Here is a 20444-nt window from a genome sequence, read left to right on the forward strand (position 1 = left end):
CTTTTGGTTTCTCTTCTCGCTTCATTTCATTCATTTGATCCTCAATCGCTGATACTCTTTCTTCCAGTTGATCGAGTCGGTTACTGAAGCTTGTGCATTTGTCACGTATTTCTCGTGTCATGGTTTTCATCTCTTTCATTTCGTTTAGGACCTTCTCTGCATTAATTACTCTAGCCATCAATTCTTCCACTTTTTTTTCAAGATTTTTAGTTTCTTTGCGCTGGGTACGTAATTCCTCCTTTAGCTCTGAGAAATTTGATGGACTGAAGCCTTCTTCTCTCATCTCGTCAAAGTCATTCTCCGTCCAGCTTTGATCCGTTGCTGGCGATGAGCTGCGCTCCTTTGCCGGGGGAGATGCGCTCTTATTTTTGGAATTTCCAGCTTTTCTGCCCTGCTTTTTCCCCATCTTTGTGGTTTTATCTGCCTCTGGTCTTTGATGATGGTGATGTACTGATGGGGTTTTGGTGTAGGTGTCCTTCCTGTTTGATAGTTTTCCTTCTAACAGTCAGGACCCTCAGCTGTAGGTCTGTTGGAGATTGCTTGAGGTCCACTCTCCAGACCCTGTTTGCCTGGGTATCAGCAGCAGAGGCTGCAGAAGATAGAATATTTCTGAACAGCGAGTGTACCTGTCTGATTCTTGCTTTGGAAGCTTCCTCTCAGGGGTGTACTCCTCCCTGTGAGGTGTGGGGTGTCAGACTGCCCCTAGTGGGGGATGTCTGCCAGTTAGGCTACTCAGGGGTCAGGGACCCACTTGAGCAGGGAGTCTGTCCCTTCTCAGATCTCAACCTCCGTGTTGGGAGATCCACTGCTCTCTTCAAAGCTGTCAGACAGAGTCGTTTGCGTCTGCAGAGGTGTCTGCTGCGTTTGTTTAGTTTACTGTGCCCTGTCCCCAGAGGTGGAGTCTACAGAGACAGGCAGGTTTCCTTGAGCTGCTGTGAGCTCCACCCAGTTCGAGCTTCCCAGCAGCTTTGTTTACCTACTTAAGCCTCAGCAATGGCGGGCGCCCCTCCCCGAGCCTCGCTGCTGCCTTGCCGGTAGATCACAGACTGCTGCGCTAGCAATGAGGGAGGCTCCGTGGGTGTGGGACCTTCCCGGCCAGGTGTGGGATATGATCTCCTGGTGTGCCTGTTTGCTTAAAGCGCAGTATTGGGGTGGGAGTTACCCGATTTTCCAGGTGTTGTGTGTCTCAGTTCCCCTGGCTAGGAAAGGGGACTCCCTTCCCCCTTGCGCTTCCCAGGTGAGGCAATGCCTCGCCCTGCTTCAGCTCTCGCTGGTCGGGCTGCAGCAGCTGACCAGCACTGATCGTCCGGCACTCCCCAGTGAGATGAACCCAGTACCTCAGTTGAAAATGCAGAAATCACCGGTCTTCTGTGTCGCTCGCACTGGGAGTTGGAGACTGGAGCTGCTCCTATTCGGCCATCTTGCTCCGCCCCCCTTTATTAGTTTTTAAACCAAAGAAAGCCAAATACCATTTTACATTTAACAATGCTTCTCATATGATTTTTATACCAGATAAGCTAAATTTTATCTTTATATTAGTGTGTTATTAATGTTAAACCTAATTTTAATAAGACCTTTTAGACATATTTATCTAATTTTTAATGTTTGACCATAAGGTAAGACTTTATAGACTCTTTTTAACCTTTTATAATTTTTGCTAAAAAGCAAGTTGGTGCTTTAAGAAAAACCTGTTATGCTTTTACTTTAATTTCCAGTTCACAGAAAAACTGGATGATACTTCTTTAACTTTAGCTAATATGTTTACACACAGAATTTTCTTTACAATTAACTTTTTAAAACTTGCTTAAATCTTCAAAACAATAGTTTTTTTTTTCCCAATAGTTTTACATTCAGGAGGCCTAGTTACTTTTAAATTATACAACTTTTTTGCATAAATTCTTTTTTAGAACATTTTTCTCTTTCATGACTTTCACAGACAATTCTTCAACATGCGTCAACTTTCTGACTTATTACAAATACTTCTTTCTTTAAAAACCAGTTAATTTATTTCAGGACAATAATTTACCATATAATACTTTTTATATAAATTCCGCCCCCCCCACTTTTTATTCCTTTTGTGTTTTTTCCTTAGGATACTTCTGAACTGGTGAGGTGTGTTCACAATGAGGTTTCCTCTAAAAGTTATTATTTTTTAACTTTTTTTTTGTTGTTGGCAAAGCAGTTGCCACTACAGATTGAATGCATTTGGACCATCCATAGGTTATGGGGTTAAGGATTTTTGATAGCAAGGCCTCAGTGCTTTCAGGATATGCCCTTGTTTACACCGAAAACAAAGTGGTATTGGAGTGATATAGGGTTAGGAGAATACCTTCCATTATCAATTGTAGGTTTTAAATTTACCTTAGCTTTAAAGGAATAGGGTACACTTTTTTTTTCTTAACTACTTGTATATCTCTCTCTTTCTCTTTCTTTCTGTCTTTGACTTTCCTTTTGCCTCTGTCTCTTCCTCTCTCTCTCTGCCTCTCTCTTTCTGTCTCTCTCTCCTTGTCTGTCTCTTCCTCTCTCTCTCTTTGCCTCTTTTCCTGTCTCTTTCCTTTCTCTCTCTCTGCTGGTCTTTCCTTGCCTCTGCCAGTCGCTTATGCTGCTGTTCTCTCAACGACTGTGTGTTGGGGGTGGGGGTCTAAAACCAGCTGTAACCAAGTGTGTATGTAAAGGAGCTGGTCTGGGTTCCCTAGCTTACATGTTACCTTGTGCCATATCTTTGAAATAAGGGACCTGTCCAGGCTTCCTTCTAATGGTCAACCTACTTATAATGCTGGCCAGTCTATCTTACACAAAGTTTTAAGTTTTGCTGGTGTCATAGTACCTCATAGTCTCCCTTAAATTCTTTTTTGAAATTTTTCAACACAGTTTCTAGTAGAGTGGGCTCATTTGTGCCTGATCTATGCTTCTTCAAGACAAAACACCATGCTCACACCACACACACACCACAAAACAAAGAACGGGTAAAAGGGGCACACACACTTTTGCAGTTTGCACCAAACCAAAATCAAAACCAAAATCAGAGTATCCAGAAATCCAAGCCAGGTCAAAACCAAAACCAAAGTATCAAGCAATCCAAGTCAAGTCAAAAACAAAACCAAAGTGCCAGTACAGGCACACCGTGGATGATCAGGCCACACTTCCACTCAAATGGAATAGGCAAGTTCCCAAGACCAATCTTGTCAAGCAATTCAAACCAAGTCAAAACCAAAACCAAAGTCTTGATAGAGGTATGCCATGGGTGATCAGGCCATGCTTCCACTCAAATGGAGTGGGCAAGTTTCAAAGACTAGTCTTACCAAGTTTTAGATGTCCAGACTCCAAGTGCCCGTTCCTTCCCAATGTTCAGCCGCTGTGTTGATCCTCCATGGGGACCTGCCACACACTGTTTTAGCCAGGCATCCCACCGAGGCAAATGCCTACCCAGGAGCACTCTCAGGATCTACGTCACTCGGGCTGGTTGGAGTCCCCCACAGGGATGTTCCACAGGGCAGGCTTAAGCCGCCTAAGGAGCTGCCTCAACCATCTGCCATTCACCTTGCTTCCCAATCAGGGAACCAAGAAATGTAGCAGGACCAGCCACAGACAAAACTCCTCAGACACCGAGTTGAAGGAAGGGGTTTATTTGGCGTGGGCATAGGCAAGACTCCTGTCTCAAGAGCCAGGCTGAGTGGGCAATTCCTGTCCCTTTTAAGTGGTCACAACTCTAAGGGGGTGAGTGTGAGAGGGTTGTGATCGATTGAGCAAGCAGGGAGTATGTGACTGGGGGCTGCACGCACCAGTAATTAGATTGGAACAAAGTAGGATAGGGATTTTCACAGTGCATTTCTACACAATGTCTGTAATCTGTAGATAACATAACCAATTATGATCTTTAACTACCAGGCCCAGGGTGTGGCGCCGGGCTGTCAGCTTGTGGATTTCATTTCTGCCTTTTAGTTTTTACTTTTTCATTGTTTGGAGGCAGAAATTGGGCATAAGGCAATATGAGGGTGGTCTCCTCCCTTATCTACAGCAATGTATGATATCAATTATTTTAGTTTGAATTCTCCCAGAAGCAGATTTTGAAATCAGGATTTAAGTGCATATGGTTTATTTGGGGGATGAAGGCAACCCTAGTAGGAAGGCAAGGAAGATAACCAACTACCACTGTGGACAACTGGAGATTAACCCCACTAGATAAACTCAGAGAGCCACTATGAAGCTCTCCTCAGTTGTCCCAGTGGAGGGGACTATGGAGCCAGAGTACCTTTATACCAATTCCCATCTGTCATTGTTTAAGGGTGCTCTATGGGTATTTTTCAGCACTTGCACAACAAAGTGTGCTTTAACAGCAAGTGAAAGCTCCTGGGCAAAGACTTTAGGCATTGAGAGCTGTGTTCATTAAAGTGCTAAAGGCAAGGGCTGTGGGTGGGATGCTGACAGCCTCAGCCAAACAAAATCGTATTATAAATGTATATGTGGGAAATAAAGCTATAAAGAGAATAAAGAAATGATTATCACAAAATTGCTGTTTTAAATGTTTTAAAATAGATATTATTTAACTTGTGCTAATTATGGTTTGGATTTGCACAAGTAGTTTCTATCTGGTATCTCAAACTACTGAAGCACTGGTTGTATTTTAACAATTAATAAGATACATTGCCAAATTCCAATTTACTGCAGAACAACTTAGTTAAGAAATAAATCAATCTGACTTAAGCCCTTGTGTTATAAACATAGGCTTCACTGCTTATTTTTATGGCCCCATGCTTCTGTCTAATTTAGCACATTTATTCCTGAATTCTGAAGATATCAGTCTTATAATCCATATTATTGACAGGTCTTTCCCTCCGTTGCCACTATAATCTTTACTATGAAGGGAAAAATTAATAAGCTGTATTTGCCAATGGTTTACCTGTGTGAACTAACTCTCCTCTCTCTTAATGCGAACTTAAATTCTAGATACATGTTATATTCTTGAAACCAACCAAATTCTTAACAATGTTTGATGATAATGATGATAATCAATATTTGCCTAGCATTTTTATTTGCCAGACACTGCTCTATGCACTTTCCCATATGATATATCATTTAATGTCCATATAAATCTGGTAAAGTATGCTCATTTTTGTTCACATTTTTTAAGTGAAGAAACTGAGATCTGGAGAGTTTAAATAACTTGACCAAGATTACTTAGCCAGGGATAACAAACAATAGAAACACAGGTTGAATCAGCTTATCCCCAAAAAAGGGACTATATAGATTAACGTAACCAAAGCAGAGAAAGGTCAGGGGAATTGTTGACCTCAGGGAAAAAAAATGATTCACATCCTTGAATACTGAGATGATTCTGTCTCTTGTCTTTGCTTCTTTCAATGTGTTAGCTCCATTTTTTCAGCCAAGTTGTTCCCATGAGTCTGGAAAGTTGGTTGCAAGTAGTACTCAGTTTTGGTTGTAGTCTGATATTTTAAACACTTTTCTTCTCCAGTTGAGGGATGAATCTTGTCGTGCCAGCTTAGATCATGTGCTCATTCCATTAATCTGGGGTCAAAAAACTACAGCTTGCACCTATTTTTGTAATAAAGCTTTATTGTAACACAGCCATGCTCATTCTCTTACATTTTGTGTATGGTTGCATTCATAGTAAAAGGGCTGAGTTGAGTAGTTGCAACAGAAGTCATATAGTCTACGACACCTAAAATACTTACTATCTGGCTCTTTACAGAAAAAGTTTGCTGACCCCTACCATAGGTCAACAACTATGGCAACTTGGTCACAGCTCTTCATATTGTCCCCACTTCATTTGAGTCAAGTGCATGGTTGTTGCTACATGGGTTGACATTTTGCCCTGCAAAATGTCTTCAAAAAGAGTACAGTGTGATTCAGCCTCCAATCTGAAAACTTTTTGTGTTTTCAGAAGCAGTAAGTCAGCAAAGCATAAAATTTATATTATTGGAGCAAATATTTATCATTGGTGAAAAGACTACCATTCCATATTTTCTTACAAGCAGTATCTGAGTGATTTATTGGGCCTGAGAAAGATTGCCACAAGTTGATGAAGCAGAATTGTTTTGTGACTAAGATATTTGAAATACATTTCATAAGGCTATAGTTACCATTGAGAGTGATTACTCTGATAAACCTGGGCATAGTAAATTGAAAAACTTCTTGAAAATATTTATTATTCTAGATACCATTACAAACATTTGTGATTCATGGGAGGAGGTCACAATATCAACATTAACAGAATTTTCGAACAACGTGGTTACAACCCTCACAGGTGACTTTAAAAAGCTCAAAGACTTCAGTGGAGGAAATTACTGAAGATGTGATGAAAATACCAAGCGAACAGGAATCAGAAGTGGAGCCTGAAAATGTGACTGAATTGTTGTAATCTCATGATAAAACTTGAACAAATGTAGAGTTGGTTCTCTGGATGAGCAAAGAAAGTGTTTTTTTGAGATGGAGTCTACTCCTGGTGAGGATGCTGCAAACATTGTTGAAATGACAATGAAGGATTTAAAATATCATATAAACATATTTAACAAAATAGTCACAGAATTTGAGAGGATTCACTCCAGTTTTGAAGGGCATGCTATTGGGGGTAAAATGCTATCAAACAGCATTGCACGTACAGAGAAATCTTTCATGAAAAGTCCAGCAATGTGGCAAATTTCATTGCTGCCTTGTTTTAAGAAATTGCCACAGCCATCCCAGCCTTCAGTAACTATCAGCCTTATTTACTAGCAGATCAACATCAAGGCAAGACCCTCCACTGGGAAAAAGATTATAACTGGCTGAGGGCTCAGATGACTGTTATCAATTTTTAGCAATAAACCATTTTTAAATGAAGGCATGTACTCTTTTTAGACACCAAGCTATTGCCTGCTTAAGAGACTAAAATGTAGTATAAACATGACTTTTATATGCACTGAGAAACCAAAACATTTGCATGACCTGCTTTGTTGTGATAGTCACTTTATTATACTGCTTTGGAACCAAATCCACAATATCTCTGAGGTATGCTGGTACACTTAATTTGGATCATAATTTAGCCATGACCGTGACCCCCTTTTTTAGTGTTTCCTTGTACATAGCTCACTATCCGTTTTAAAATTTTTCTATTTTAAAATAATTTTAAACTTGGAAAAAAGTTGGAAGAATTGCTCAAAAAACTTCTGAATGCTCTTTTCCCAGATCCTCTAACTAGCAATGCTTTGTGCATTTGCTATACAATTATCTTCTCTCTTTTAATAATTTTCTCCTTCTGTGATTACATATATGTATTGGATAAATTTATATTAAATATATATGTGCCCATAATATAATACTACATACATATTATATAATATACCTTATAAATATATGCTATATATATCTTAATATCACAAATACATATATATATTATATGCATATCATATAATATACATACATTTCATGAATTTTAGGAAACTGAGAATAGTTCACCAAAACTTTTTAATGTGCATGTATTAGGGTTCTCTAGAGGGACAGGACTAATAGGAGATCTATCTATCTATCTATCTATCTATCTATCTATCTATCTATCTATCTATCTAGAGATATATATATATGAAAGGTAGTTTATTAAGGAGTATTGACTCACACGATCACAAGGTAAAGTCCCGCAATAGGCTGTCAGCAAGCTGAGAAGCAAGGAAGCCAGTCTGAGCCCCAAAACCTCAAAAGTAGTGAAGTCGACAGTGTAGCCTTCAGTCTGTGGCCGAAGGCCTGCGAGCCCCTGGCAAATAACTGGTGTAAGTCTAAGAGTCCAAAAGCTGAAGAAGTTAGAGTCTGATGTTTGAGGGCAGAAAGCATCCAGCATGGGAGAAAGATGAAGGCCAGAAGTCTCAGCCAGTGTAGTCCTTCCATGTTCCTCCACCTGCTTTTATCCTACCCACCCTGGCAGCTGATGAAATGGTGCCCACCCAGATTGAGGGTGGGTCTCCTCTCCCAGTCCACTGACTCAAATGTTAATATCTTTTGGGAACACCCTCACAGACACACCCAGGAACAATACTTTGCATTCGTCAATCCAATCAAGTTGACATTCTAATATTAACTATGACAGTGCATTTCCTAATAGAAAAAGGGCATACTCTTATATGACTTTTGTGCAATCATCAAAATTAGGAAACTTAACATTGATACAATACTATTATCTAACCTGTAGTTCTTTTACATTTTTATTGGTAGGCTCATTATGGCTTTTTTTTTTTTTTTTTTTTCTGGCTCAGGATCCAATTTGGAATCATAAATCTTATTTAGTTGCCATGTCTTTTTTGTCTTCATCAAGCTGAGTCCCTCAGCCTTGGTTTGTCTCTTGTGATATTGCTATTTCTAAAAAGCATAGGTTTATTCATTATATCTCTCTATTTGGGTTTGACTGATATTTTCTCATGAAAACATCAGAAAATCCATGTTGGGTAGAAATACATAGAGTTCTCCTTACTTCATATTATATGATCCTGAAATCCCAGAATATAGAGGGTATCGGTAGAGTAGCCAGTGTTCTCATAGGAAGTGTGGAACTAGCACTTTGCCAATCAAGGATAATCTCACTGGCTATGTCAGGTGAGCCAATTGCATGCTTATTCTGGAGGAATCTGATCGAGAGACATTCAAGACAAAGTTATGCATAGCAAGAGCAATAGAAGGTGAAAGAGAAAATAGCTGAGTCATACTCAAAGGCAGAACACCAGGGGAGAGATCAAAGGTGGCCAGTTTCTCAGAAGACAATAATTAGAGTTGTGGAGACACCAGAACCAATAAAACAGATCTAATAAAACAATTGTTGTATTTTAAACAGTATTTTGGTTCCAGGTCTTAGTGACGCCTTCTTGTCTCTGTTTCACATGAAGCTCTAGTAGCTGAGATAGCCTAATTGTGTCTCTCTTCCCCCTACATTGAGAATCAAAATGATTTAAATAGATGAGGGCTATGACTTGTGGGATCTTGTAATATCAAATAGTATTGTCAATGATAGAGGGAAATAATCAAACAATTATAAAGATGTACTACTTTATTTTTTGTTGAAGTACAATTCACATAACAGAAAATTCATATTTTTTAAGTGTACAATTCAGTGGTTTTTTAATGCATTCACTATGTTGCACAATAATCACCACAATCTAATTTCAGAACATTTCCATTACTCCAAAAAGAAATTCTATATATATATGCATAATTAGTCACAATTTCTCTCTTCCCTCATCTTCTGGCCACTCTCAAATCAACTTTCTACATGTATTTGCCTATTCTGGAAACTTCACATAAATGGTATAATACATTATGTGACTTTTCGTGTCTGGTTTCTTTCACTTACCATAATGTTTTCAAATTTCATTCATGTTGTACCATGTAATACCTCATTCGTTTTTATGGCTGAATATTTTCTTTTATTAAATGTATATATCACATTTTGTTTATCCATTCATCAATGACAGACATGTGAGTTACTTCAACTTTGGGCTACTATAAATAATGCTGTTATGAACTTTCACATACAAGTTTGTGTGGGAACATCCATTTCCAATTCTCTTGGGTATTTACCTATGAGTGGAATTGCTTGGTCATGTGGTAATTTTATGTTTAACTTTGTAAGAAACTTCCAGATTCTTGCCATGCAGTGGCATCATTTATGCTCCTACCAGCAACGTATGAGAGTTTCAATTCATCTGCATTCTCACCAATACTTCTTATTATCCTTTTAAGAAAATTATAGCCATTCTAGTGGGTGTTAAATGGTATATCACTGTGGTTTTGGTATGCATTTTCCTAATGATTAATGATGTTGAGCCTCTTTCCCTGTGTTAAATGGCCATTTGTAATTTTTTTTTTTTGGAAAAATTCAGATCATTTGTCTGCATTTTAATCAGGTGCTCTTTTTACTGTTGAGTTGTAAGAGTCCTTTGTATATTCTGGATAAAAGACACTTATCAAATATGTATGACTGGCAAACATTTTCTCCCATTCTGTGGGTTATCTTCTCACTTTCTTGATGGTGTCCTTTTTAAATTTTGATAAAGTTCAACTTATTTGTTTTTAATTTTGTTGCTTATGCAACAAAATTAAATTTGGTATCATATCTAAAATAACCCATTGCCTAATCCAAGATCATGCAGATTTATAGCTATTTTCCTACTAAGAGTTTTATAGTTTTAATTCTTACAGTTAGTCTCTGATCTATTTTGAGTTAAGTTTTGTGTATGATATGAAGTAGGGATCCAAATTTATTCTTTTGCACATGGATATCCAGTTGTCTCAGCACTATGCGTTGACTGATCCAGTTGAAGCAGTTAAAGCACTATTTCCCCATAGAATGATCATGGCACCTTTGTCAAAACTCAATTAACCATAACTGTATGAGTTGATTTTTGGACCCTCAATTCTATTCTATTGGTCCATTTGTCTATCTTTATGCCAGTATCACACTATCTTGATTGCTATAACTTTGTATTAAGTTTTGATATTGGGAGATATATGCCCTGCAACTTTGTTCTTCTTTTTCAAGATTATTTTGGCTACTCTGGGTCCCTTGAATTTCCATATGAATTTTAAGATCTGGTTGCCCATTTCTGCAAAATAGGCAGGTGGAGTTTTGTGTTAAAGCTGTCAAATAATTCCAGGTGCATTGCCCAAATCTTATTAAGAGTAAATTTTCCATTCCATGAACATGGGATATCTTTTCATTTATTTAGATTTCTCCAATTTTTTTTCAATATTTCAACTACTCTTGTTGTTTTTAGTGTACAAGTCCTACACTTTGGTTAAACTATTTTTTAGTGTATTTGAAATCGGATTTATTTTGTATCCTACAAATTTGCTGAATTCATTTATTTTTTGTGTTTCTGTGTGTGTAGACAGATATATTGCTTTAAAGAAAAATTAGGACCAGATTGTTTGGCTTTCACATTTGTGCCTCACCACAATTAATCACATTGAAATAGTTCTGTGCTTTTTCCAAAGGAATAGAGGAAAAGAAATTTTCCCTCCTATTACTATCTTTATACTAGAACTAAATGAATTCCTATTATCTCACCTCTCTTTGTCTGCAGGGACTTACAAGTAATCCAGTGGCCACAGAGAAGAGAAACTGAATTATTAAGCTTCCGACTTTCATTTTTGTATATGTTTCACAAACATAAAAATGTTAAAATTCTACGTTCTCTAGAAAATGAGAATTTAGCCAGAGTTTTCAAAGGATAAAACTGGACAAAAGTTTAGATAAATTAACTTATATTTCTGAAACTTAGCAGAGTCTATAGTCATGTCAAATCAAGTAACCGAATGACATCACTCAAGATGAAAAGAAAACAATGATTCAAAGTGGAAATATAAACACTGTAAAAAATAGAATTATAAAAATCTTACTGTAAATTTTCAGCTAAGTAGATTCCAGAGAAATGCAAAAAGTTATTCCAAAATGATAGAAAACTCTATATTTACATGTTCAACTCAAGTAGACAATAAAATAACATGTATATCAAAACTTCTCAGTTTTCAAAGTATGAACTTAAAAGTACAATGCCTATGAATTTAGTTACAAAATTAAATGAATAACTTTAATCTAAAATAACATGTAGAGTGAGTTTTATATTTTATCTTTAAATTAGTATGAGTGTTTGAGTGTCTATCTCTATCACCTATCTATCATCTATCTCTACTCTCTATCATCTATCTATCCATTTATTCATCCATTTATCCATCTAGCTATCTATCCATCTAGTTTTCTATTTATTGCTCTACTATAAGTCTAAGGGTGGTTAGTAAATTGTATGCTTTAAAAAATGTACATCTCAGCACTCTACATTTAGCATTTTTCTGGTCACCAACATGTATGTTCAGGCCCTTCCCCCACTTTCTCCTTGAGAAGGGTAGATCCCTTTTGTAATACTTCTTGTGAATCTGAAACTGTGGTTCCCTGATGTGGATGATGGTGTTACAATTCACAAATATTTGCTGCCCTTTTCAGAAATAGCTTTACATTTTCCTGAATAATTGAATAACAACTTGGCAACGTGACTTGTTTTAACAATGAAATATGAGTGTAATTACCTGCATCACTTCAAAGCAAAATCTTTAAGAGCCATCTTTTTTTCTTTTTTTTCTTTTTCCTCTGTCTCAATGACCCGCAAAATTCTAGCTAGAGGCTTCTATTTTATCCACCAAGGCCCTGGAGTGAATATGATATAAAGCAGAGACACAGCCAGCCAAAGATGGACATGTGATATGATTGATATATAAAACTCTTGTGATTGTTAAGTCATGAATATTTTGGGGACATTTGGTGCCAAAGTATAGCTTAATTCTGACTGATACCCCTAGTGTTTCAGCCTTTTTCAAAAAAGCTACTTGGCATACAGAGAAAGAGAATATGATGGAGAAGGATTTGCTCTTTGGAAGCTGGGAGGAGAGATTTCTTTGAAGTGAGTGGGTATGTGCTGGCTCTCCCCTGTTAAATAGGTAAAGGATAAATGATGGGTAAAGGGTGAGTAGGTAAAGGGCAAATAGGTAAAGGGTAGCTTCAAGATCAATCCCTATCTACTACTAGATCCCTAGTGTGAGGGTTGTCCACCTAGAAGATAAAAAAACATATACTGAGGATGACCCACCTACTGAGCAGGTGTACCATGGTTTGTACTTTAGTGAAAAATGCCAAAGATGCTCTTCCGTTTTTGGACAGGGGTGACTTGGAAAGAAGGTAGCATAATAAATTCCCCTGCTTCTAAAAGTTTTAAGACTGTTCTTGAACAGTATCCCAGGACAAAGTTGCTCCTTGGAATATCCCAAGGAGGAGAATGGGGTTAAAAATACTGATTATGCACACAATCACCATTGTGTTTAAAGAGTGGTAGAGAACATTCTGAAAAAGCACTACGATTATATTGTTCACAAAACCAAAATATCACTGAAATCTTTTCTTGAATCAAATTACTATTCTCAGTCATGGATTGTGTATTTCTGGTGCATGTATCACGGACACTTGAGGGTAACTCAGAGTCTTTCAAAGAAAGGAGTAAGGATGAAGAGAATGGAAACAAGGGTAAACATATATCTCTGACAATCCTTCATATTTTAGGAATTCAAGTTTATAGATGAAAATAAACTAATCAACTTACAAAGTAGCCTTAGTTTTCTTGTACATCAAAGGGGTTCTCTGTGCTCTTTAAAATCTGCAGTTCTTAATACAATGGTTTTTTCTTTGAATTTTTCTAGCTCAGATACATCTAATTATATTAAATTGACTAAATATTAATAACCATTAATCTGGTGAAATCAATTATGCTTTCATTTATTTTGTGGAAGAATTTCAAAATTAAATCATAGAATCAATTGCTACTCCACGTTGGACATGCAAACTTAATTAAATCACAGAACTTTTTTTTCCGGTAAATTTAGTGCCCCTGTAATGTAGTCACTACGGTGTAGTCAGAGCTGGACATTTGCCAGAAATAAAAGATTCTGGGAAATCAATCCTTTCCTCAGAGTAATAATAAATCACAATTTCTAAAAAGAATGTTGCTGCTTCCCAAAGATATTTAGTTATAAAAAACAGTCTCATGTATCTAACCTAATACTGAAAAGATTTGATGACTGAATGAGTTTATTAAATGCATATTAGTCTTGCAATGATTGAAATTGTTTGCCTGGTAAGCATGTGGGTGCATGTACTCACACACTCACTCTTGAAAGTAATAGAAAATAGATTATAACAATTTACAATGTGCTGATATCTGTGGTTGTGAAATAGTATAATGGAACTCATGTTTTCATATTAAACTGAGGTGTATGAAATGGTTCATCTCTTGATTTTAATAAGTTTGATATTATCTCTTTGGACATTAAACATCCAAGACATTATTTTCCTCTTTTCTTTTCCAGTTCTTCTTCATAGAACTACTATAACTTTTTTGTCTTTTTACCTATTGTCTTTGTAACAAACAGTGATATGTGAAACATGTAAAGTACCTAATTAGTCTAAAATGTATTTGAGTAAGCCAAAATGTGTTTGGAATAACAAGTTTAGAGATCTGCATTCTTTTGTTTTTATTCTAAAATTACATACTTTAAAATTTTCTGCTTCTGCTTTTGTTGATGAAGATACCTGACTTGGAATACAACTTCCTTCTACCTTCATTCCTTTCTTGTTTTTTGCCTATCTCAAATTCTAGTTGCAAGCCCTTTGTTATGTGAGATCAGACCCAACCTTCTCACATACAGAAATGTTGAGAGGAATAAATAAGATACAGCAGGTAAGATAGCCCAGTGCCTAGCACTTAGTAGATAAAAGCTCAATAAATGGAAAGTTATTAGTATTATTACACATTGTTTAATAAAGTATCTGGGCTTAGACTTAAAAGTATCAGGTTGGCTGCATGTCCTGCATGCTGGAGTACTCCATCGGGGTCACCACAGAGTTATGTTATTCTTTATAAGATTATTTGTGCCTTGGTGTATTTTATTATTTTCTATTGATTGAGGCTAACCCCCAAAGTTACAAATGAAATCTTGTAGGTGTTTATCTGTTAAAGGTGCAAGGGATTCCTACCTGGTAAAAAAGATACATCCAAATGGTACAGTTTAATTGCCCAGTAGGAAGTTAATCAATTTTGTATCTAACCTAGTAATTGTTTAGCATTCTTTCAGTTCCTATGTACATTGTATCTTAAATTCTCTTTGAATCAGCTTTACCATCCTGCTGGTTCTCTCATTAATTTACATACATGAGAGTCATTTTAGAAAATTATATTTTAATTAGGTTCTAGTGCATGCTTGGACAAGTGTATATATCTGAATAAATAGCTGTTTACACTAGTTAAATATGAGTACACTACCTCCCCCTACATTATTTTTGCATTTCCAGGGAATCCATAAATTTCTTAAGAACTAAAGATTTAGGGGAAGCCCAGGGTCATTACTCAACTTCTGGTGTATCCTTTCTCTCACGCTGAAGGTCAATAGGGTTTCACTGAAGACTTCTCATTTCCAGATACCACCAACTCTTATCTTCCTCTCTGGGCTCTCTTCTTCTTCCAGCTGATGGTGAAGTAAAAGAATGTTTCAAACTTACCTTCTGCCTGCAGCCCATTTTTATGTTTAAAATACTTTTAATATAACACACAGACAGTGGTTAGGAAAAATAAGCAAGGAGTGAATTACAGAGGGTTCACGTTCTTAAAAAGTACTTGTCTTTTTCAGCTCCATCAGGTAATTTATGTTCTTCTCTAAACTGGTTATTCTAGTTAGCAATTCTCCTAACCTTTTTTCAAGGTTCTTAGCTTCCTTGCACTGGGTTAGAACTTGCTCCTTTAGCTCAGAGGAATTTATTACCCACCTTATGAAGCCTACTTCTGTCAATTCGTCAAACTCCTTCACCATCCAGTTTTGCTTCCTTGCTGGTGAGGAGTTGTGATCCTTTGGAGGAAGAGAGGCATTCTGAAATTTTCAGACTTTTTGCACTGGTTTTTCCTCATTGTCGTGGATTTATCCACCTTTGGTCTTTGATGTTGGTGACTTTCAGATGGGGTTTCTGTGTGGACATGCTTTATGTTGATATTGATGCTATTCCCTTCTATTTGTTAGTTTTCCTTCTAACAATCAGGCCCCTCTGCTGCAAGTCTGCTGGAGTTTGCTGAAGGTCCACTCCAGACCCTGTCAGCCTGGGTATCACCAGTGGAGGCTGCAAAAGAGCAAAGATTGCTGCCTGTTCCTTCCTCTGGAAGCTTCGTCCCAGATGGGCAGCCACCAGATGCCAGCTGGAGCTCTCCTGTATGAGGTGTCTGTGGACCTCTGCTGGGAGATGTCTCCCAGTCAGGAACATGGGGGTCAGGGACCCACTTGAGGAGGCAGTCTGTCCCTTAGCAGAGCTTGAGTGCTGTGCTAGGAGATCCGCCGCTCTCTTCAGAGCCCACAAGCAGGAATGTTTAAGTTTGTCGAGGCTGCTCCCACAGGTGCCCCTTCCCCCAGGTATTCTGTCCCAGTGAGATGGGAGATTTATCTATCAGCCTGTGACTGGGGCTGCTGCCTTTCTTTCAGAGATGCCCTGCTCAGAGAGGAGGAATCTAGACAGGCAGTCTGGCTACAGCGGCTTTGCTGAACTGTGGTGGGCTCTGCCCAGTTCGAACTTCCTTGTGGCAGTATTTTACACTGTGAGGGGAAAATTGCCTACTGAAGCCTCAGTAATGGCAGACGCCCCTCTCCCCACCAAATGCAAGCATCCCAGGTTGACTTCAGATGGCTGTGCTGGCAGCGAGAATTTCAAGCTAGTGGATCTTAACTTCCTGGGCTCTGTGGGGGTGGCCTCCACTAAACTAGACCACTTGGCTCCCTGGCTTCAACTCCCTTTCCAGGGGAGTGAACGGTTGTGTCTCGCTGGCATTCCAGGCACCACTGGGATAAGGAAAAAGATTCCTGCAGCTAGCTTGGTGTCTGCCAATATCCCTGAATGAACATTGATTTGAAAATCCTCAATAAAATACTAGTAAACAGAATCCAGCAGCACATCAAAAAGCTTATCCACCACGATCAAGTTGGCTTCATCCCTGTGATGCAAGGCTGGTTCAACATATGCAAATCAGCAAACGTATTTCATCACATAAACAGAACCAATGACTAAAACCACACAATTATCTCAATAGATGCAGAAAAGGCCTTCAACAAAATTCAACACCGCTTCATGCAAAAAGACTCTCAATAAACTATGTATTGATGGAATGTATATCAAAATAAGAAGATTTATGACACACACACAGCCAATATAATACTGAATGGCCAAAAGCTGGAAGCATTCCCTTTGAAAACCAGCACAAGACAAGGATGCCCTCTCTCACCACTCCTATTCAATATAGTATTGGAAGTTCTGGCCAGGCCAATCAGGCAGGAGAAAGAAATAAAGGTGTTCAATTAGGAAGAGAAGAACTCAAATTGTCTCTGTGTGCAGATGATATGATGGTATATTTAGAAAACCCCATTGTCTCAGCCCATAATCTGCTGAAGCTGATAAGTAACTTCAGCAAAGTCTCAGGATACAAAATCAATGTGCAAAAATCACAAGCATTTCTATACACCAATAATAGACAAACAGAGAGCCAAATCCTTTTCACAACTGCTACAAAGAGAATAAAATACCCAGGAATACAACTTACAAAGGATGTGAAGGACCTCTTCAAGGAGAACTACAAACCACTGCTCAACGAAATCAGAGAGGACAAAAATGAGAAACATTCCATGCTCATGGATAGGAAGAATCAAGATCGTGAAAATGGCCATATTGTCCAAAGTAATTTCATGCTATCCCCATGAAGCTACCATTGACTTCCTTCACAGAATTAGAAAAAACAACTTTAAATTACATATGGAACCAAAACAGAGCCTGTATAGCCAAGACAATCCTAAGCAAAAAGAACAAAAGCTGGAGGCATCACAGTACCTAACTTCAAACTATACTACAAGGCTACAGTAACCAAAACAGCATGGTACTGGTACCAAAACAGATATACAGACCAATGGAACAGAACAGAGGCCTCAGAAATAATGCCACACATCTACAACCACCTGATTTTTGACAAATCTGACCAAAAAAAAAAAACAAGAAACGGGGAAAGGATTCCCTATTTAATAAATAGTGCTGGGATAACTGACCAGTCATATGCAGAAAACTGAAACTGGACCCCTTCCTTACACCTTATATGAAAAGTAACTCAAGATGGATTAAAGACTTAAACGTAAGACCTAAAACCATAAAAACCCTAAAAGAAAACCTTGGCAATACTATTCAGGACATTGGCATGGGCAAAGACTTCATGACTAAAACACCAAAAGCAATGGCAACAAAAGTCAAAATTGAGACATGGGATCTATTTAAACTAAAGAGCTTCTGCACAGCAAAATAAACTATTATAATAGTAAACAGGCAACCTACAGAATGGGAGAAAGTTTTTGCAATCTATCCATCTGACAAAGGGCTAATATCTAGAATTTACGAGGGACTTAAACAAATTTACAAGAAAAAGCAACCCCATCAAAAAGTAGGTGAAGAATATGAACAGATACTTCTCAAAAGAAGACATTTATGCTGCCAACAAACATGTGAAATAAACTTGTCATCACTGGTCATTAGAAAAATGCAGATCAAAACCACAATGAGAGGCCATCTCATGCCAGTTAGAACAGCGATCATTAAAAAGTCAGGAAATAACAGATGCTGGAGAGGATGTGAAGAAATAGGAACACTTTTACACTATTGGCGGCAGCGTAAATTAGTTCAACTATTATGGAAGACAGTGTGGTGATTTCTCAAGGATCTAGATCCAGAAACACCATCTGACCCAGCAATCCCATTACTGGGTATATACCCAAAGGATTTTATATCATTCTACTATAAAGACACATGCACACATATGCTTATTGCAGCACCATTCACAACAGCAAAGACTTGGAACCAACCCAAATGCCCATTGATGATAGACTGGATAAAGAAAATGTGGCACATATACACCATGGAATACTATGCAGCCATAAAAAAGGATGAGTTCATGTCCTTTGCAGGGACATGGATGAAGCTGGAAACCATCATTCTCAGAAAACTAACACAGGAACAGAAAACCAAACACTGCATGTTCTCACTCAGAAGTGGGAGTTGAACAGTGAGAACACATGGACACAGGGAGGAACATAACACATCAGGACCTGTTGGGAGTGGGGGGTAGGGGAGGGATAGCATTAGGAGAAATATGTAGATGATGGCTTGATGGGTGCAGCAAACCACCATGGCAGTTGTATACCTATGTAACAAACCTGCATGTTCTGCACATGTATCCCAGAACTTAAAGTAGAATAATTTTTTTAAAAAGTACTTATCAGCTTTGCCCTGCCAAGTCTCCATTCTCTATTTAACTGTACATGAGTAAGCGCTGCTTTCAGCTAGCCACTTTCCTTTTTCTCAAACTCTTTGAATGTTCCTTTGGGAGTTTCAAACCATCCCTTCCAGCCACCATTCTTTTATTCCTAAGGGTTGACTTGTCATGCTCTCCACTCTGTTTGGGAAGGGTATTAACCAGCCTGCTGTTCAAGTTACTCAGCCCTAGGAGGATCTTTTTACAGCTGAAGGAAGCTCTAAACCAGTGTCCCTAATCTTGAGGTCCAGCCACCTGGCTTGGCACTCTACCTTCCCCAGGCAAAGTCATTTTAGGTCACTGCCTAGCAAAACCCAGGCTTGAATGATCTGTTGAGTAGAGGTTCTCAAAGGAGAAGTGAGTGGGAGGAGGTGTAGATTTTACAGTGATGGAGGTGTGTGACGGAAAGGGCAGGTCAATGTCCTTTGAAAGGTATATGCTTCATTGCAATTCATGCTTGGAGCGTTCCTAAAATTAATATTTTAATAATGTAAATTGCAAAGAAAGAAGAATGACAAAACAGGCTGGTGGTGATGCACTGAAGATGCAAAACTTCTCTATGGTGGGATGGATGGTAAGTGGAATTATTGGAATCTACTGGAGACTAGAGATTTTTATATGTATCAAAAAAAGACATGAATTTTTACAATAGTTGAGGAATGTAGTGGGATTTTGGGGTAAAGCCTTAGTTTAGTTTATATCCTTCTATTGTTATAGATTCCTTTAGTTTATATCCTTCAATTGTTCTAGATTTGTAACCTATGGGAACCCCAACTTCTGAGGTAGCCTAAGCCATAGTTTTTCAATCCAGAAAAAAGTCAGCTGTAACATGTAAAAGTTTTTAAGCTGTATCAAACTCTCTCTGAAAGAGTTTTTTTTTTTTAATGCTACAAAATTGCAAATAGTATATGTGACATTTAACTTTTAGATTTTTTTTTTTGAGTAATAAACTAATACTTATAACAGTCCCTGAACTATGTGGATAAAATATGGTTTACGTCAGTGAATGTGTATATACATATACAATACTACAAGGAAAGATTTATGATAACTCACCGACTAGTGAAAGATTGCTTCAGAAAACATAAATCTCCCAAGATCGAACTAATAGGCTTCCCCGAGGGGACTTCAAAAGAATTTACATTTGAATTGGATCTTGAAACTCTGCATTTGAATTTATCACCCATTCCTCAGGAAAGTTTATAGTTATATATAAGATAGCATTCTAAAAATGAAATTCAATGACAACAAATCAGTTTGGCCTTTTAAAAATTATTATCAGAATTATGTTACTCTAGTGGACTGATTCTTGCTCTAAATTTAGCTTGTCCCCATAGCATCAAGAATCTGACCTCAAATGGATTTCATAAATAATCCCTTTTAATAAATACCATGATTCTTCTAAATGTAAAAAGAAATCTCATATGGAAGACCCAACAAGGAAAAAGATCTAAAACTAACACAATTTAAAAACTGGTAAAATTCTTCACCTTGGCTTCTTAAATCTGTTTCCATTGCCAACACATATATAAAAAGGCATAAAAA

This window comes from Macaca thibetana, chromosome 4, assembly GCF_024542745.1.
Source record: "Macaca thibetana thibetana isolate TM-01 chromosome 4, ASM2454274v1, whole genome shotgun sequence".
In the NCBI taxonomy this organism is placed as follows: Eukaryota; Metazoa; Chordata; class Mammalia; order Primates; family Cercopithecidae; genus Macaca; species Macaca thibetana.